This window comes from Nuphar pumila, chromosome 9 (assembly GCF_984573655.1).
Source record: "Nuphar pumila chromosome 9, dmNupPumi1.hap1.1, whole genome shotgun sequence".
Lineage (NCBI taxonomy): Eukaryota > Viridiplantae > Streptophyta > Magnoliopsida > Nymphaeales > Nymphaeaceae > Nuphar > Nuphar pumila.
Window position 1 is genome coordinate 126,455,200 of NC_143257.1, and position 12,901 is coordinate 126,468,100.

The window sequence follows — 12,901 nt, forward strand, 5'->3', positions numbered from 1 at the left end:
GATCGGTGTAACAACAAGCGCACCAGTGGTCTAGTGGTAGAATAGTACCCTGCCACGGTACAGACCCGGGTTCGATTCCCGGCTGGTGCAATCGTTTTAGATTTTTTTTTTTTTTACATTTATGTTATATTCCACTCACTTAAGTCTTGGTCTGGTGTTGTGTCCATTCAACCAAACGGACACCACCCTGGGCCTGGGGCACTGCCCGTGACGTGACCAATCTACGAGACTATGAGCTATCCTACCCATTCACATGACTCTTTTATCATGAACTATCGCAAGACGCCTTCCCACAAGGGCTGCACACCTGGTTAGGCGGGTCCGGATCAGGCACGCTCAAATAAAATAATAAAAAACACAAACTTTCACCTTGGGTTTCGTGTTTCCCTTTTCCCTCTCTCTTCCTTTTTCAGAGTCGTCTCCTTCCTCTCTCTGTCTTCCACCATTACCGCGCACAGGAGATGACTGGAGCATCGTCTTTGCCACTTCCACCTGCGAGAGTGACCTCCTCTCTCTCTCTCTGCTTCAACCGTTACAGTTCACATAAGATGACTAGAGCATCATCTTCGCCACTTTCACCTGCGAGAGTGACTTCCTCTTTCTCTTCTTCCACCGTTACCGTGCACAGAAGATGACTAGAGCATCATCTTCGCCACTTTCACCTGCCAGAGTGACTTCCTCTTTCTCTTCTTCCACCGTTACCGCATACAGGAGACGACTGGAGCATCGTCTTCACCACTTCCACCTGCGGGAGTGAGTCTCCTCTTCCCGCTCTCTCTCTTTCTCTCTCCCCCTTTTCTCCCCTTTTTCACTCCTTCCCTCTCTGTCTGGCTCTTTGTCTCTCATTTTGCAGTGTCGTCTTCTGCCCTATCCTTCGTCTCTCTCTCTCTCTGCTTTCACAATTACCGCGCAAGAAAGAGTGGAGGCTCGTCTCCTCATTTTCCTGTAACAAATAAAAGGGAGAAAGGGGAGAGAGAGAAAGAAGAGGATTTCTGGATTAAATCCTCTGTGCAGGTAATGGAAGGTGGTCCTTCGAAGCAACGGGCGAGGAAGACTGTGAGATTGCGGAGGAGAATGATCGATGCAGCGAAGACAATGCTCGTTGTACTTACTTGATCTCACACTCTTCCTCGCTCGTCGCTTCGAAGGGCCTCCTTCCTTCATTGCCTGATCCGGGACGTTTTTATTTGTTAGGGTTTCTTTTGTATATGCAACAACAACGATAAGCCATTTTATAGTTCGATATTGGATTTCGTTGTCTTATTTGTTGAGAGATTTTATGTTTTTCATTGGCAATTTTTCTAAAAATCTAAGTTATAAGCACTTTTCAATGGTTTTTCGTTTCATTTCAATAAAAATGCATTTTTTAATGTTAAAATTTCCAAAATCTAAACCAAACGTTATTGTTTGAAACTTAAGTTTGTTCTCTTCAGTTAAAGATACCCAAATCTGCATCAACTTTTACACAATTAATGGTACACAACTATATCATTATTTTTTTTAAATAATGGTTGAAATTATTGATTTGAATATTAATTTTATTCATCATTTGCATAAACAAGTTCATGGACATCAAAAGCAATGATCAAGTTCGTGTATTCTAAGCAGGATTCAGCTTACTGGCATGTGCATCTCATGAAGGATGACACTAGTCCCAGTAGAAGACAATGAAAGTCATGTGCGTCTCATGAAGGATGACACTAATTTGGAGGGTGTCAGTTTATTTGCAATTTTATTGTTAGAACACTCAATGAACTTGGATAAATGCAATGGTGGTTGTCCATACAAATCTCTCATTTTTTAGATTGAAAGGAGCTCTTCCTGCGATCGTTGCTCCTGCTTTCTTTCTCCCTTCCACTTCTTGTTGAGTGCAGAGTTCCTTAATTGTTTTTGTATTTCAGCCTGAGAAAACATGCAAAGACTCATTTTTAATGGATATGTATTTTGATGGCAGCAAGTTGTGCTTATTCTTATTATGTTGGAGGGAGGGGGGGACCATTGTAACATCTGATTGTATTTATGACCTCAGTGTTCAGTGATGTAAAAAAAAATTGTTGGGAAGAAATTCAAGGTTTGTTCCTGCAATTTTAATGGATGAAATTTGGGGAAATGTTAGGGCCTAAGGAAAGTGCAAAATGTCAATCTGAATGTAATAGAGCCGTTGATACAAGAGTTTGAAATACAATTAACTGAACTTGAATGCAAGCTTGTATCATCAGATAATTTTCTACAGCCATGCATGAAGTAATAGTTGCTCCGAGAACGTGTATTTGGGCCCAAATCAAATGATATCATGCCAACATGTTTTCCTTCTTTCAACCTACTGTTGGGCGATGCCCTGTAAAAACAACAAGACAAGGAGCGTACCTGGATTCGCCATTGTCCGTGTAGGTAGTTCGGTGTTCTCTTTAGGCGGTCGATGCCCACAATGAGCCCAGGCCTAATGTCGACGGTGAGCAGGACCCTGTTCTGCTAAGCCTGAATGCAGAACTGAATTTGGGCAGGGGATATGTTACGAACTCTCATCAACTTCGTAACCCCTAAGCCCTTTATATAATGGAGGAATTTGGCAGTTACGTAAATGTGGTCTCTCCACATTCACGTAACTCCCACCCACTATCTCCATTAATCAGCCATTTACGTGACCCACTAAGAGGGTGTCAAACCGGGTCAGACTGTGGGTTGGACCCGTAACCCTAAATGTCCAACATTCTCTCACTTGACCCATTGACACCAAATGTGTACTAAATCGAGGTGTATATCGTTATCTCGATTTAATTCTTCATGTGGGTTCACATGCCACCCTTTATCACAAGGATGAATCGTATGAGTCAAGGATATGAACACCCTTTTATGAATTGTCATATTTCCTTGTACTACACTACAATTCACCTTCAGTGCTTAGGCATGTAAAGAAATTACCTATATGAATAGGTTGGTCTCTCACCTATTCTATTGGTCCTTTAATATTGTTATTATGCTATTCTCTCTAACCCATATGAGAGATTCTTTATGCAAAATCAACAATAACTCAAAACCTTAGAGAATCAAAACATAAACACAAATGTGATTACTTAATGTATTGTCATACATCAGAAGGAATAAAAAAGACTCATCCCCTTTACATGTTGGGAATACAATCCCGGTGCTAGCCCTTTAGTAAGGGGATCCGCAGTCATTTTCTTTGTCCCAATTGTATCAATACATACCAGATGATTCTCAGTCCTTTCTTTAACAACAAAATATTTTAACTCCATGTGTCGACACGATGTTGAACTCTTCTTGTTATTTGAAAAGGACACGGCTGCTTCATTATCACAAAAGATCTTTAATGGTCTCTCAATAGAGTTCACTATACCAAGACCCATAATGAAGTTTCTTATCCAAATGACCTGTGACGAAGTCTCGTATAGAGCAATAAATTCTGCCTCCATGGTATGAGCAGCAGTGGTAGACTGTTTTCCGCTTCTCCATGAGACAACACCACCCGCTAGAAGGAAAATGTATCCAGTAGTGGATTTTTCTACTGTCAATACACCCTCCTAAGTCCGCATCAGAGTATCCAACGACCTATAGGTGGTCAGCTTTCCTGTAGGTCAACATATAGTCTTTCGTTCCTTTTAAATAGCGCATGACCTTCTTCGCTGCCTTCCAGTGCGCAATGTCTGGATTTGACTGATATCTACCAAGCATTCCCACAGCAAATGCTATATCAGGTCGAGTGCAGGTCTACGCATACTGTAAACTCCCAACTGCTGAAGCATATGGGTCAGCATCCATCTGAGCCTTCGCAATATCATCCTGATGATAGTCCTTCAAGCTCAATTTATCCCCTTTCACTATAGGTGCTGAACTAGGAGAACAATTCTCCATCCCATATCTTTCAAGAACCTTAAGGATATAGGATTTCTGAGATAGGCCAAGGACACCCTTAGTTCTGTTACGACGGATCTCGATTCCAAGGACAAAAGTGGCCTCACTCATGTCTTTCATATCGAAATGAGAGGAAAGAAAGTCTTTTGTTTCATGTAAAATACTCAAATCATCGGTTGCAAGAAGAATATCGTCAACATATAAAACCAAAATTATGAACTTACTCCCACTAGTCTTAATACACTGATCAACAATGTTTTCAGTGAATCCAAAGTTCATTATTACCTGATTAAACTTCTTATACCACTGGCGGAAGGCCTGTTTAAGTCCATAAATTGACTTATTCAATTTGCAAATTAAGTTATTTGAGTCATCTATACTGAAACCAGGAGGTTGTTGCATGTATACCTCCTCATCCAGATCCTCATTCAGGAAGGCGGTTTTCACATCCATCTGATGCAGCTCTAAATCAAAATGAGCTACGAGGGCCATGATTATTCTTAATGATTCTTTAGTTGAGACAGGAGAAAAAGTCTCATTATAATCAATGCCCTCTATCTGTGTGAAACCTTTTGCAACAAGCCTAGCCTTGTACCTCTCCACATGACCTTTAGAGTCTGTTTTGGTTTTGTAAATCCATTTACAACCAACAGGTCTAACTCCATCAGGTCGAGGTACAAGATCCCACACTTGGTTCTTTGCCATAGAGTCAAGCTCTTCTTTCATGGCATTGATCTAATGTGTTGATCTTTCACTTTCAATGGCTTCTGCAAATGTGAAGGGATCTTCATCAATGTCTATGAAATCATTTGACTCTTGTAAATACACCACATAGTCCAGATGGATAGCAGATTTCCTAATTCTGGTGGACCTCCATACAGGTGCTACAGGTGGTTTAAAATGAGCCTTTGTATCTTGTTGTTGTTGTATATCCTCATCAACAACCAGATCTAGTTGGGATTGATGTTCATTGACTGGACTTTCTCTTACATTACTCGAAGGAACAATGATAGAAAAAATCGGGTCATTATCCTCAGTAGGTGTAGAACCTGAATCCTGCATTTCCTCAAAATCAATATTTTGAGATGCATCTATCCCAACAGAACCATTTTCAAGAAATCTTCCTTTATCTGTTTCCACTATCTGTGGTGTATGAGATGAACAATAAAACCTAAAGCCTTTCAATCTTTCTGGATAACCAATGAAGAAACCACTAGTTGTCCTAGGATCAAAAGCTTTTATATGTGGGTTATACAATTTAGCTTCTGCTGGACATCCTCATATGTGCATATATGACAAAGAAGGTTTTCTACCTGTCCATAACTCGCAAGGAGTCTTTTGAACAGCCTTCGTAGGAACCTTATTCAAAATATGCACTGCAGTCCTAAGAGCTTCACCCCACAAGGTCAAAGGAAGGTTTGAGTGATTCAACATCGCTCGAACCATTTCTTTAAGCGTACGGTTTCTCCTCTCAACTACACCATTCTGATAAGCACTACCAGGCATGATATACTGAGGTACAATGCCTTCCTCTTTTAGAAACCGCGCTAATGGACCTTCCTTTTGTCCCATCTCAGTGAAACGACCATAATATTCGCCACCTCTATCTGACCTGACAACCTTAATAACTTCACCGGTTTGTTTCTCTACTTTTTTCTTGAAGTCCTTAAAAACTTGAAAGACTTCAGATTTTTCATATAATAAGTAGAGATACATATACCGTGAGTAATCGTCTATAAAGGTGACAAAATACTTTTCACTATTTCTAACTTTTCATTGTTGTGTTTGGCATCTTTCTTGTATGTGTTAGACTGTTTAGCCTTTATGCAGTCAACACATGGCTTTATATTCGTAAAATCAAGGGATCCAAGGATTCCCTCTTTCACGAGTCTTTGGACTCTCTTTTGAAATATGTCCTAATCTTTGATGTTAAAGCAAATAGGATTGATCATCCTTTAGACCACGTTTATTGCCAATCATTGTGTTCTCAATGCAGTGAGATTCCTGAATTTGGAGTTTGGTTCTTAATTGATACAAACCATCACACATATATGCAGAACCTATATTCATTGAACTTTTCATAATAATAAGTTCAGATTTTTCAAATTTAAACACAAAATCAAACTTATCAAGTTTTGAAATTGAAATTAGGCTCTGACTATAAGATGGAACATAAAATGTATCGACCAAATCCAACATGAATCCCAACTCCAACACAATTCTGCAGGTCCCAACGCTCTTGACATGTAAACGCATCTTATTTCCTGAGAAGATGCTTCTTTCATGCTCCGTTGGTTCCCTTTTGTTTAGAAATGCCTGCAAAGAGTTGGCAATGTGCACCGTGGCACCAGAATCAATCCACCAACTATGCAATGGAACATTAATTAGATTGCACTCATGAGAAACGAATGACTTATTACCTTTATTTTTGAGTCATTTCTTGAACTTCAAACAATTCACCTTCTTATGCCCTTTCTTTTTGCAGAAAAAACACTTTATAGAAGGACCACCTAACTGGGATTTGGCTTTCGCCTGAGAGTTTGAACTCTCCTCAGTGGCTCTCTTCTGATTCTTCTTTTTGAATGAGCTTTTCTTTGGCCTCGACCTCTGTGTATCCTTATGAGAGGCCATATGTGCACTTGGCACACTCTCACCCTTCAATCTCTCCTCTTCCTTAACACACTTACTCAAGAGGTCATTAAAAGACCACTCATCATTATGTGTGTTGTAGGAGATTTTAAAGAGTTCATACTCAGTAGGTAACGAGGTTAAGATCAGATGGACTAAAAACGAGTCAGAGATGGCGAACTTCATGTCATTCAGTTGAGTCGCAATATTTCTCATTTCCAAAATATGCTGTCGGATGTGACTGTCAGCAGCATATTTCATAGACACTAATTTGGACATGAGGGTACTGGCCCTTGCCTTATTAGAAGTGACGAATTGAGCCTCAATGGCTCCCAGAAATTCCTTCACAGTCCTACAATAAGGAATTGCGCCTCGAATGTTCTTAGCCACTCGAGATTGCAAAAGCAACAGGCTAAGTCTGTTCGAGCGCTTCTACTTCTCAGAGACAGCCTTCTGATCGGTTGTGCTCTGCTCATTAAGAGCAGGAGGTTCGTCAATTCTAAGAGTCAGATCTAAATCCATATAGCCCAAAGTGAATAACACAATTTCTTTCCAATCAGAAAAATTCGATCCGTCTAAGATAGAGATACTACTAGAACCGTCGATATGAAAGGAACCTGATAAATCAAAGGAACGAAAAACGGAAAGATGTTACTATTATTGCTCAAACGAGACTCGTGTTGAAAAGGTAAAAGTGATACTCTTTATTTTCACATTTTCTGAGACAAGCATAGTTGAGCCATTATCGTTTTACTTTGGTGAAAACGATAATACTCATAATTGCTCCGTCTCTTCAATTCCCAAGGAATTGACTACAGTTGGTGAAACTAGTAGATCATGAATCCAAAGGCAATTCAGCACTGTACCTTTGGGTACGAATATGCTTTATGGGCTGGAATGCACATCTACTATCACACCCTGTGTAAATTTTGGAACACAACGACCTACCTTTGGGTAGAATCGATGTTTCATAAATTCACACACAATCATAATTACGAATCTTAATACGGTTCAAAGAATCCTTAATTAACACGACTCAGATCACTTTGGTGATTATATGAATCGGTTAATCAAAATCTTTTACCGAAAAACTTATTCGTATTATGGAGCACACCCATGCACACATTTTAATGCATGTATATTCATGACATAATATCAGTTCATACTTCAACAAAAAATGCATAAACTAATTGTCATAAATTTAGTCATAATTCATGCTTAAAATCATCATGCATAACTTAACCAACGCTAAATACATGAATTAACATGCATAAGTCATGCATTATTCAAAATAAATATTTTATAAAGCATGAAAATTAACAAAAGCATGCTCATATGGGTAAAACCTAGGGTCCACATGTAGGAACCGGTCTAAAAACACTCTGAACCGGTCTGAAACCGTCCCGAACCGGTCATCTAAGGGTCTGAACCGGTTCTGAACCTTATAAACCGATACTTAATATGAACAAAAAGTTCATAAAACCCTATAACCGTATGCCAAAATCCCTATAATTCTTTATATTTATGAAAACAGGGTCTCAGCATCTCGGAATCGGTGAGAAACTGAAAAGAACTGGTCAAAAACGGCTCCGAACCGGTTCCGAAAGGGGTCGGATCAGGTTCCTGATCCGATTCAGTTTCAATAGTGTTTGGATCCTGTTTTTATGGATCCAACCCAGTTTTAAATGGGATCCGGGTCTGACCCGACCCATACTTAATACGGGTCGGACCCGGCCCGAACTAAACCCGGGTTAGACCTGGTCCAAAACTGACCCGGGTCAGACCCGGTCCATAACAGAACTGGGTAAGACTCGGTTTTTAATGGATCCGGGTTCAACCCGGTCCGAAACGAACCCGGGTACGACCCGGCTCAAACCGGACCCAGGTCCGACCCGGCTCAAACCGGACCCAGGTCCGACCCGACTCAAACCGGACCCAGGTCCGACCCGACCCTTAATGGTCCCGGATCGGACCCGATCCAAAATGGGTCCGGATTGGACCCGATCCTTTTTGGATCAGACCCAGTTCCCTTTATGGGTCCGAGTCAGATCCAAAAAAAGGCAGGCCTGATCCGTTTGGATCGGGCTTGATATCGGGTCTTCACATGGGACCCGATCCGGTCCCGAGATTGAAATTAAACAGAAACCCGATGGATTTCTGTTTGAAATTTCAGGGAAACCGAAAAGGGTTTTCGCCCTTTTCGGTTCCACGGTGACCCACGTCGCCGTAACGGCGACTGACGCCGGTTGCCGGCGACCAGCATCACCCCAGGGTGACGCCGGTCCGGCGACAACCCCCCTTCCGTCAGACGACGTCGCCCCACGACGACGATGGTGGTTGCCATTTCCGGATGCCCTAAAATCCGCCGGCGACATCCCAGCGGCGCCAACAAGGCCATCGGAGACTGACGGCGCCCTACAGTGACATCCTATTGCCGGCACCGACTGGAATCGCCGGCAGACGCCCCGGCGACGGCAACTCCATGGCGGCTTGAAGGAACTCCGAGCAGTGAAAAAAAAGGGGGGTTTTGAGGCCCCAGACGACGGCCATCCGACGTTCAACCCCGGCAACAACTCCGGCATATGCCGACCACCCTGCAACCCGACGATGCAGGGGATATCAGGTGACGGCTCCGGCGATATTCCCGACGACGACAAAACCGGCCACAGGTATAAAAACGTACATTTTTTTATGAGTTTTGCCTGAAACCGTGAAACCGGGAATGTAATGTCGCCCTTTTCGGTGACATTTGCCGGTGAAGACAGACTGTCGTCCCACGACGACAATCTGCAGCTAATCTGTGGTTGTCGCCCCACGGTGACTCCACCGACGCCAAAACGCCTAAACGGCCTACACGGCCACGCGAAGCTGAAATGCGTGGTTGTGGGCCCATAACCCAATGTTGGGCGATGCCCTGTAAAAACAACAAGACAGGGAGCGTACCTGGATTCGCCATTGTCCGTGTAGGTAGTTCGGCGTTCTCCTCAGTCGGTCGATGCTCACAATGAGCCCAGGCCTAATGTCGACGGTGAGCATGACCCTGTTCTGCTAAGCCTGAATGCAGAACTGAATTTGGGCAGGGGATATGTTACGAACTCTCATCAACTTCGTAACCCCTAAGCCCTTTATATAATGGAGGAATTGGTCAGTTACGTGAATGTGCTCTCTCCACATTCACGTAACTCCCACCCATTATCTCCATTAATCAGTCATTTACGTGACCCACTAAGAGGGTGTCAAACCGGGTGAGACTGTGGGTTGGACCCGTAACCCAAAATGTCCAACACCTACACCCCCAAGTTGCACCATCAATAAACTCCTTGGATAAAGGTCTCAAAGATCAAACAATGTCCCTGAGTAATTAGACTAAGCACTTAAGCACTAAACAAGTTGCCTCTAAGTAATTCCAGACCCTCTAATGAAAATTAGCTACAATTGACTGAAATACAAAAGATCGAACACTTTACAAACTTAACAACAAACTGAAAATACAGAGTACACATTATTGCTGAATACGACTTTTACATAGCTAAAGTACATATAAATACAAATACGACTTTTACATAGCTAAAGTACATAATAAATACAAATGAGATTGCACTATGATCTCTTAGCGTAAAAATATGACAGTGTTCTGTTCCTGAATTGCATAGTCTGCCAGACCACACAAACGAGCTGAAAATGGCAAAATTCTCCTGCAACGCCCTGGTCCAAACTCAGCTACACATTTCGAACTACACGTGGACCAAATCTTAGCTCCAGATTATACATGGATTGAGAGATTTGTGTCGCACAAGTTGCCAAACACAAACAGAGTGCTCTGCACAGCTACTGCACTACTATTCACCGGAAAATTGGAGCTTTAATACAAAAAATGGGGTTAAAGGCACAAGCAGTTCCTGCAGAATGTTATCCAAAGTGGTCATATGCAAAAAAGATCCCCTGTTTGCATCCATACATATTTCGGGCACCCGAAATATCACCACCCATATCACATAAATGCTTTCACTTGTACATGGAGTTTTGGTAAGTTCATACCAACAAACAAATGAAAAGTCATAGATCATCATTAGAGCACCCATTTTTCACAATAATGTTGCGTTTGACAAAATGTTCGAGTAGGCTACACAAGAGGCAATAAACAAGTCAAGCTTACAAATGGGCCTCTTAGCCAAGAATGTTAGGCAGAATGGTTCAGAATATGAGTTGTTTGCAACCCGACTCGTTCAGAGAATGGCCAGGAGAGAGAGCAGAGGATTTTGACCCTCTACTGCTTCTGCAACTTGAGACCGGAGTAGATAGTAAGGGGGTCGATGTGCACAAAGAGGGGTAGACTAGCGTCAATCCCTCTTTGGATTTGCTAGATGAGAAACTTGGTAGAGATGGTCGAAGGGTTTGACCACCTTTGACTTGCCATGAACAATAATGATGTTGTCAGCAATGAACTTTCTCAGAAAGATTATACTCTTTCTCAAGGACTGTTTCTGATTTTTTCACAAACATAGATTTTTTTGTTCATTGTTTGTCAAAGTAAAATGGAAATCGATTGACCTATTTTCGCTTATTTTCTTGTTTTGTTTTTATGAGGTCCAATGCTACACACACGATCACCAGGAGGGAATCACTTGGCTTTGATACCACTGTAAGGACTTGACTGCCTAAAAAGCATATAATTTAACGGGCTAAAGCGTACACTATTACGCTCAAAATCATCAAGGAGGTCCACACTCTCAACTCACTTACAATTTGAATGCCTTTTTTATAACCGTATGTTTTCGTACCATTTCATTGCATTTATAAACTTGTAAAGAGTTTAAGTTTACGACAAATCTCTGGGAGAAATCCCTTCAGCCCCACGAGACATGTCTATTTGCATTTTAAATATAGTGACCATTGGAATAACCTCCAAGAGTCATCTTATGGCCATATAGCCTTATCACACTTGCAGGTGAAAGTGGCCAAGACAATGCCTCCAGTTGTCTCCTTTGCATGGTAAAAGGTGGAAGGAAAGAAAGTCACTCTAGCAGGTGAAAGTGAAAGGGGTGAAGATGATGCTCTAGTTGAGGAAGAGAGACCGAGGGAAAAGGGAAACACCAAACCCAAGGTGAAGGTTCGATTGTCAAATGGAAAAAAATCTCATTTGACAAATGACCTGATCGAGACCCTGGTTAGACAGGTCTGCTTAAGACGTCCAAGAACATGGAGAGTTTGGTGACCAAATTGTTTTGTTTGTCACATTCTCTCGATCGACTCAGTCCCAGTCACAAGTTTGAAACCTACGAGTGCAGTAAGCCAAAGCTGGGTGTACTTTCCGGAGGCACTTCAAGGGTTTTACTAACTGGAGGCGAGCAAAATGTGTGAGCAGTGAGATGAGGAGTTTTTCAAACTATCATAAAAAAAAAAGAATATATAAATACCTGTGGCCTGCCTGACTTTTCACATATTTATAATTACACTTTTGAAATATTACAAATAGCCACCCAGAGTTATAAACTAATTCTCAAACACCTACCTGATCTAACTGAGGCCCTTAAAACTAAGTCAGAATGTTGTTACCCAATGTAAAATGACTGCAATGGCTCTCCAATATAATATACAACTTACAAGCACTGCTTTGGCTTGCCTTCCCTAGTTCAAGTAACTAGACTGGTTGCTTGGACTTTATGAAATAAGGAGGTAAACAGTTAGGACGCAGGTAGGACATCCAATCTAATCCAAATCCGTTTAGTCGGATTGGTAGTGCATTGATTAATGATTAGATCTGGATTTAGTATCAAGTTTTGCATTTGAATCTGATTAATTAATAACCTGATCTGAATTCAATATCAAAGTAACTTAACCAGCAAAATTGTAAAGTGGTATGTACCAAGATTTTTATAGTTTTTTTAAGTTTATTTTTTAAAATTCATCGTACCCATGCTATCTAAATGGTTGGTTTTATAGAAACAAAATGATTCTTTAAGACTTGAAAATGAATGGCTCATTTCGATGATCCAATAATCAATTCCAAACAAATGGACCAGGCCGAATGCATATACAGGGTCAGATTTGCAAAAAAACAATAAAAATCTCAGTTCATACCAGTTTATATATGTGGTTGGTTTACGTATTCCAGTTTCCCCAAGTTTTGCATCTAAATCCAAATAATTCATGTATATGTCAAACTTTAAGTAAGTCGGATCCAGATTCGGTTTTACCTTATTCCCAACTGTGAACTTAGATATGGATCCCATAAATCCAGATTCAGTATATCTAAATCCTACCTGGGACCGATCCGTTTAAATCCCTGGATGAGAGAGAAAGACTGCCTGTTTTTCACGTGTTGTAGTTTGTGACTTCATTGCCTCTACGCATGTTTTAATCACTCGGCTTCCCGCTTTGCTCATTGTTTCTGTCGCCC

At 41.3% G+C, this 12,901-nt stretch overlaps 1 non-coding gene across 1 annotated transcript; it reads left to right on the plus strand.

Moving 5' to 3' along the window:
- The first annotated feature begins 19 nt into the window (after positions 1-19).
- TRNAG-GCC (transfer RNA glycine (anticodon GCC)) lies at positions 20-90 on the plus strand. The gene has a single exon. It is a non-coding gene; the product is annotated as a tRNA-Gly (tRNA).
- Positions 91-12,901: the final 12,811 nt, after the last annotated feature.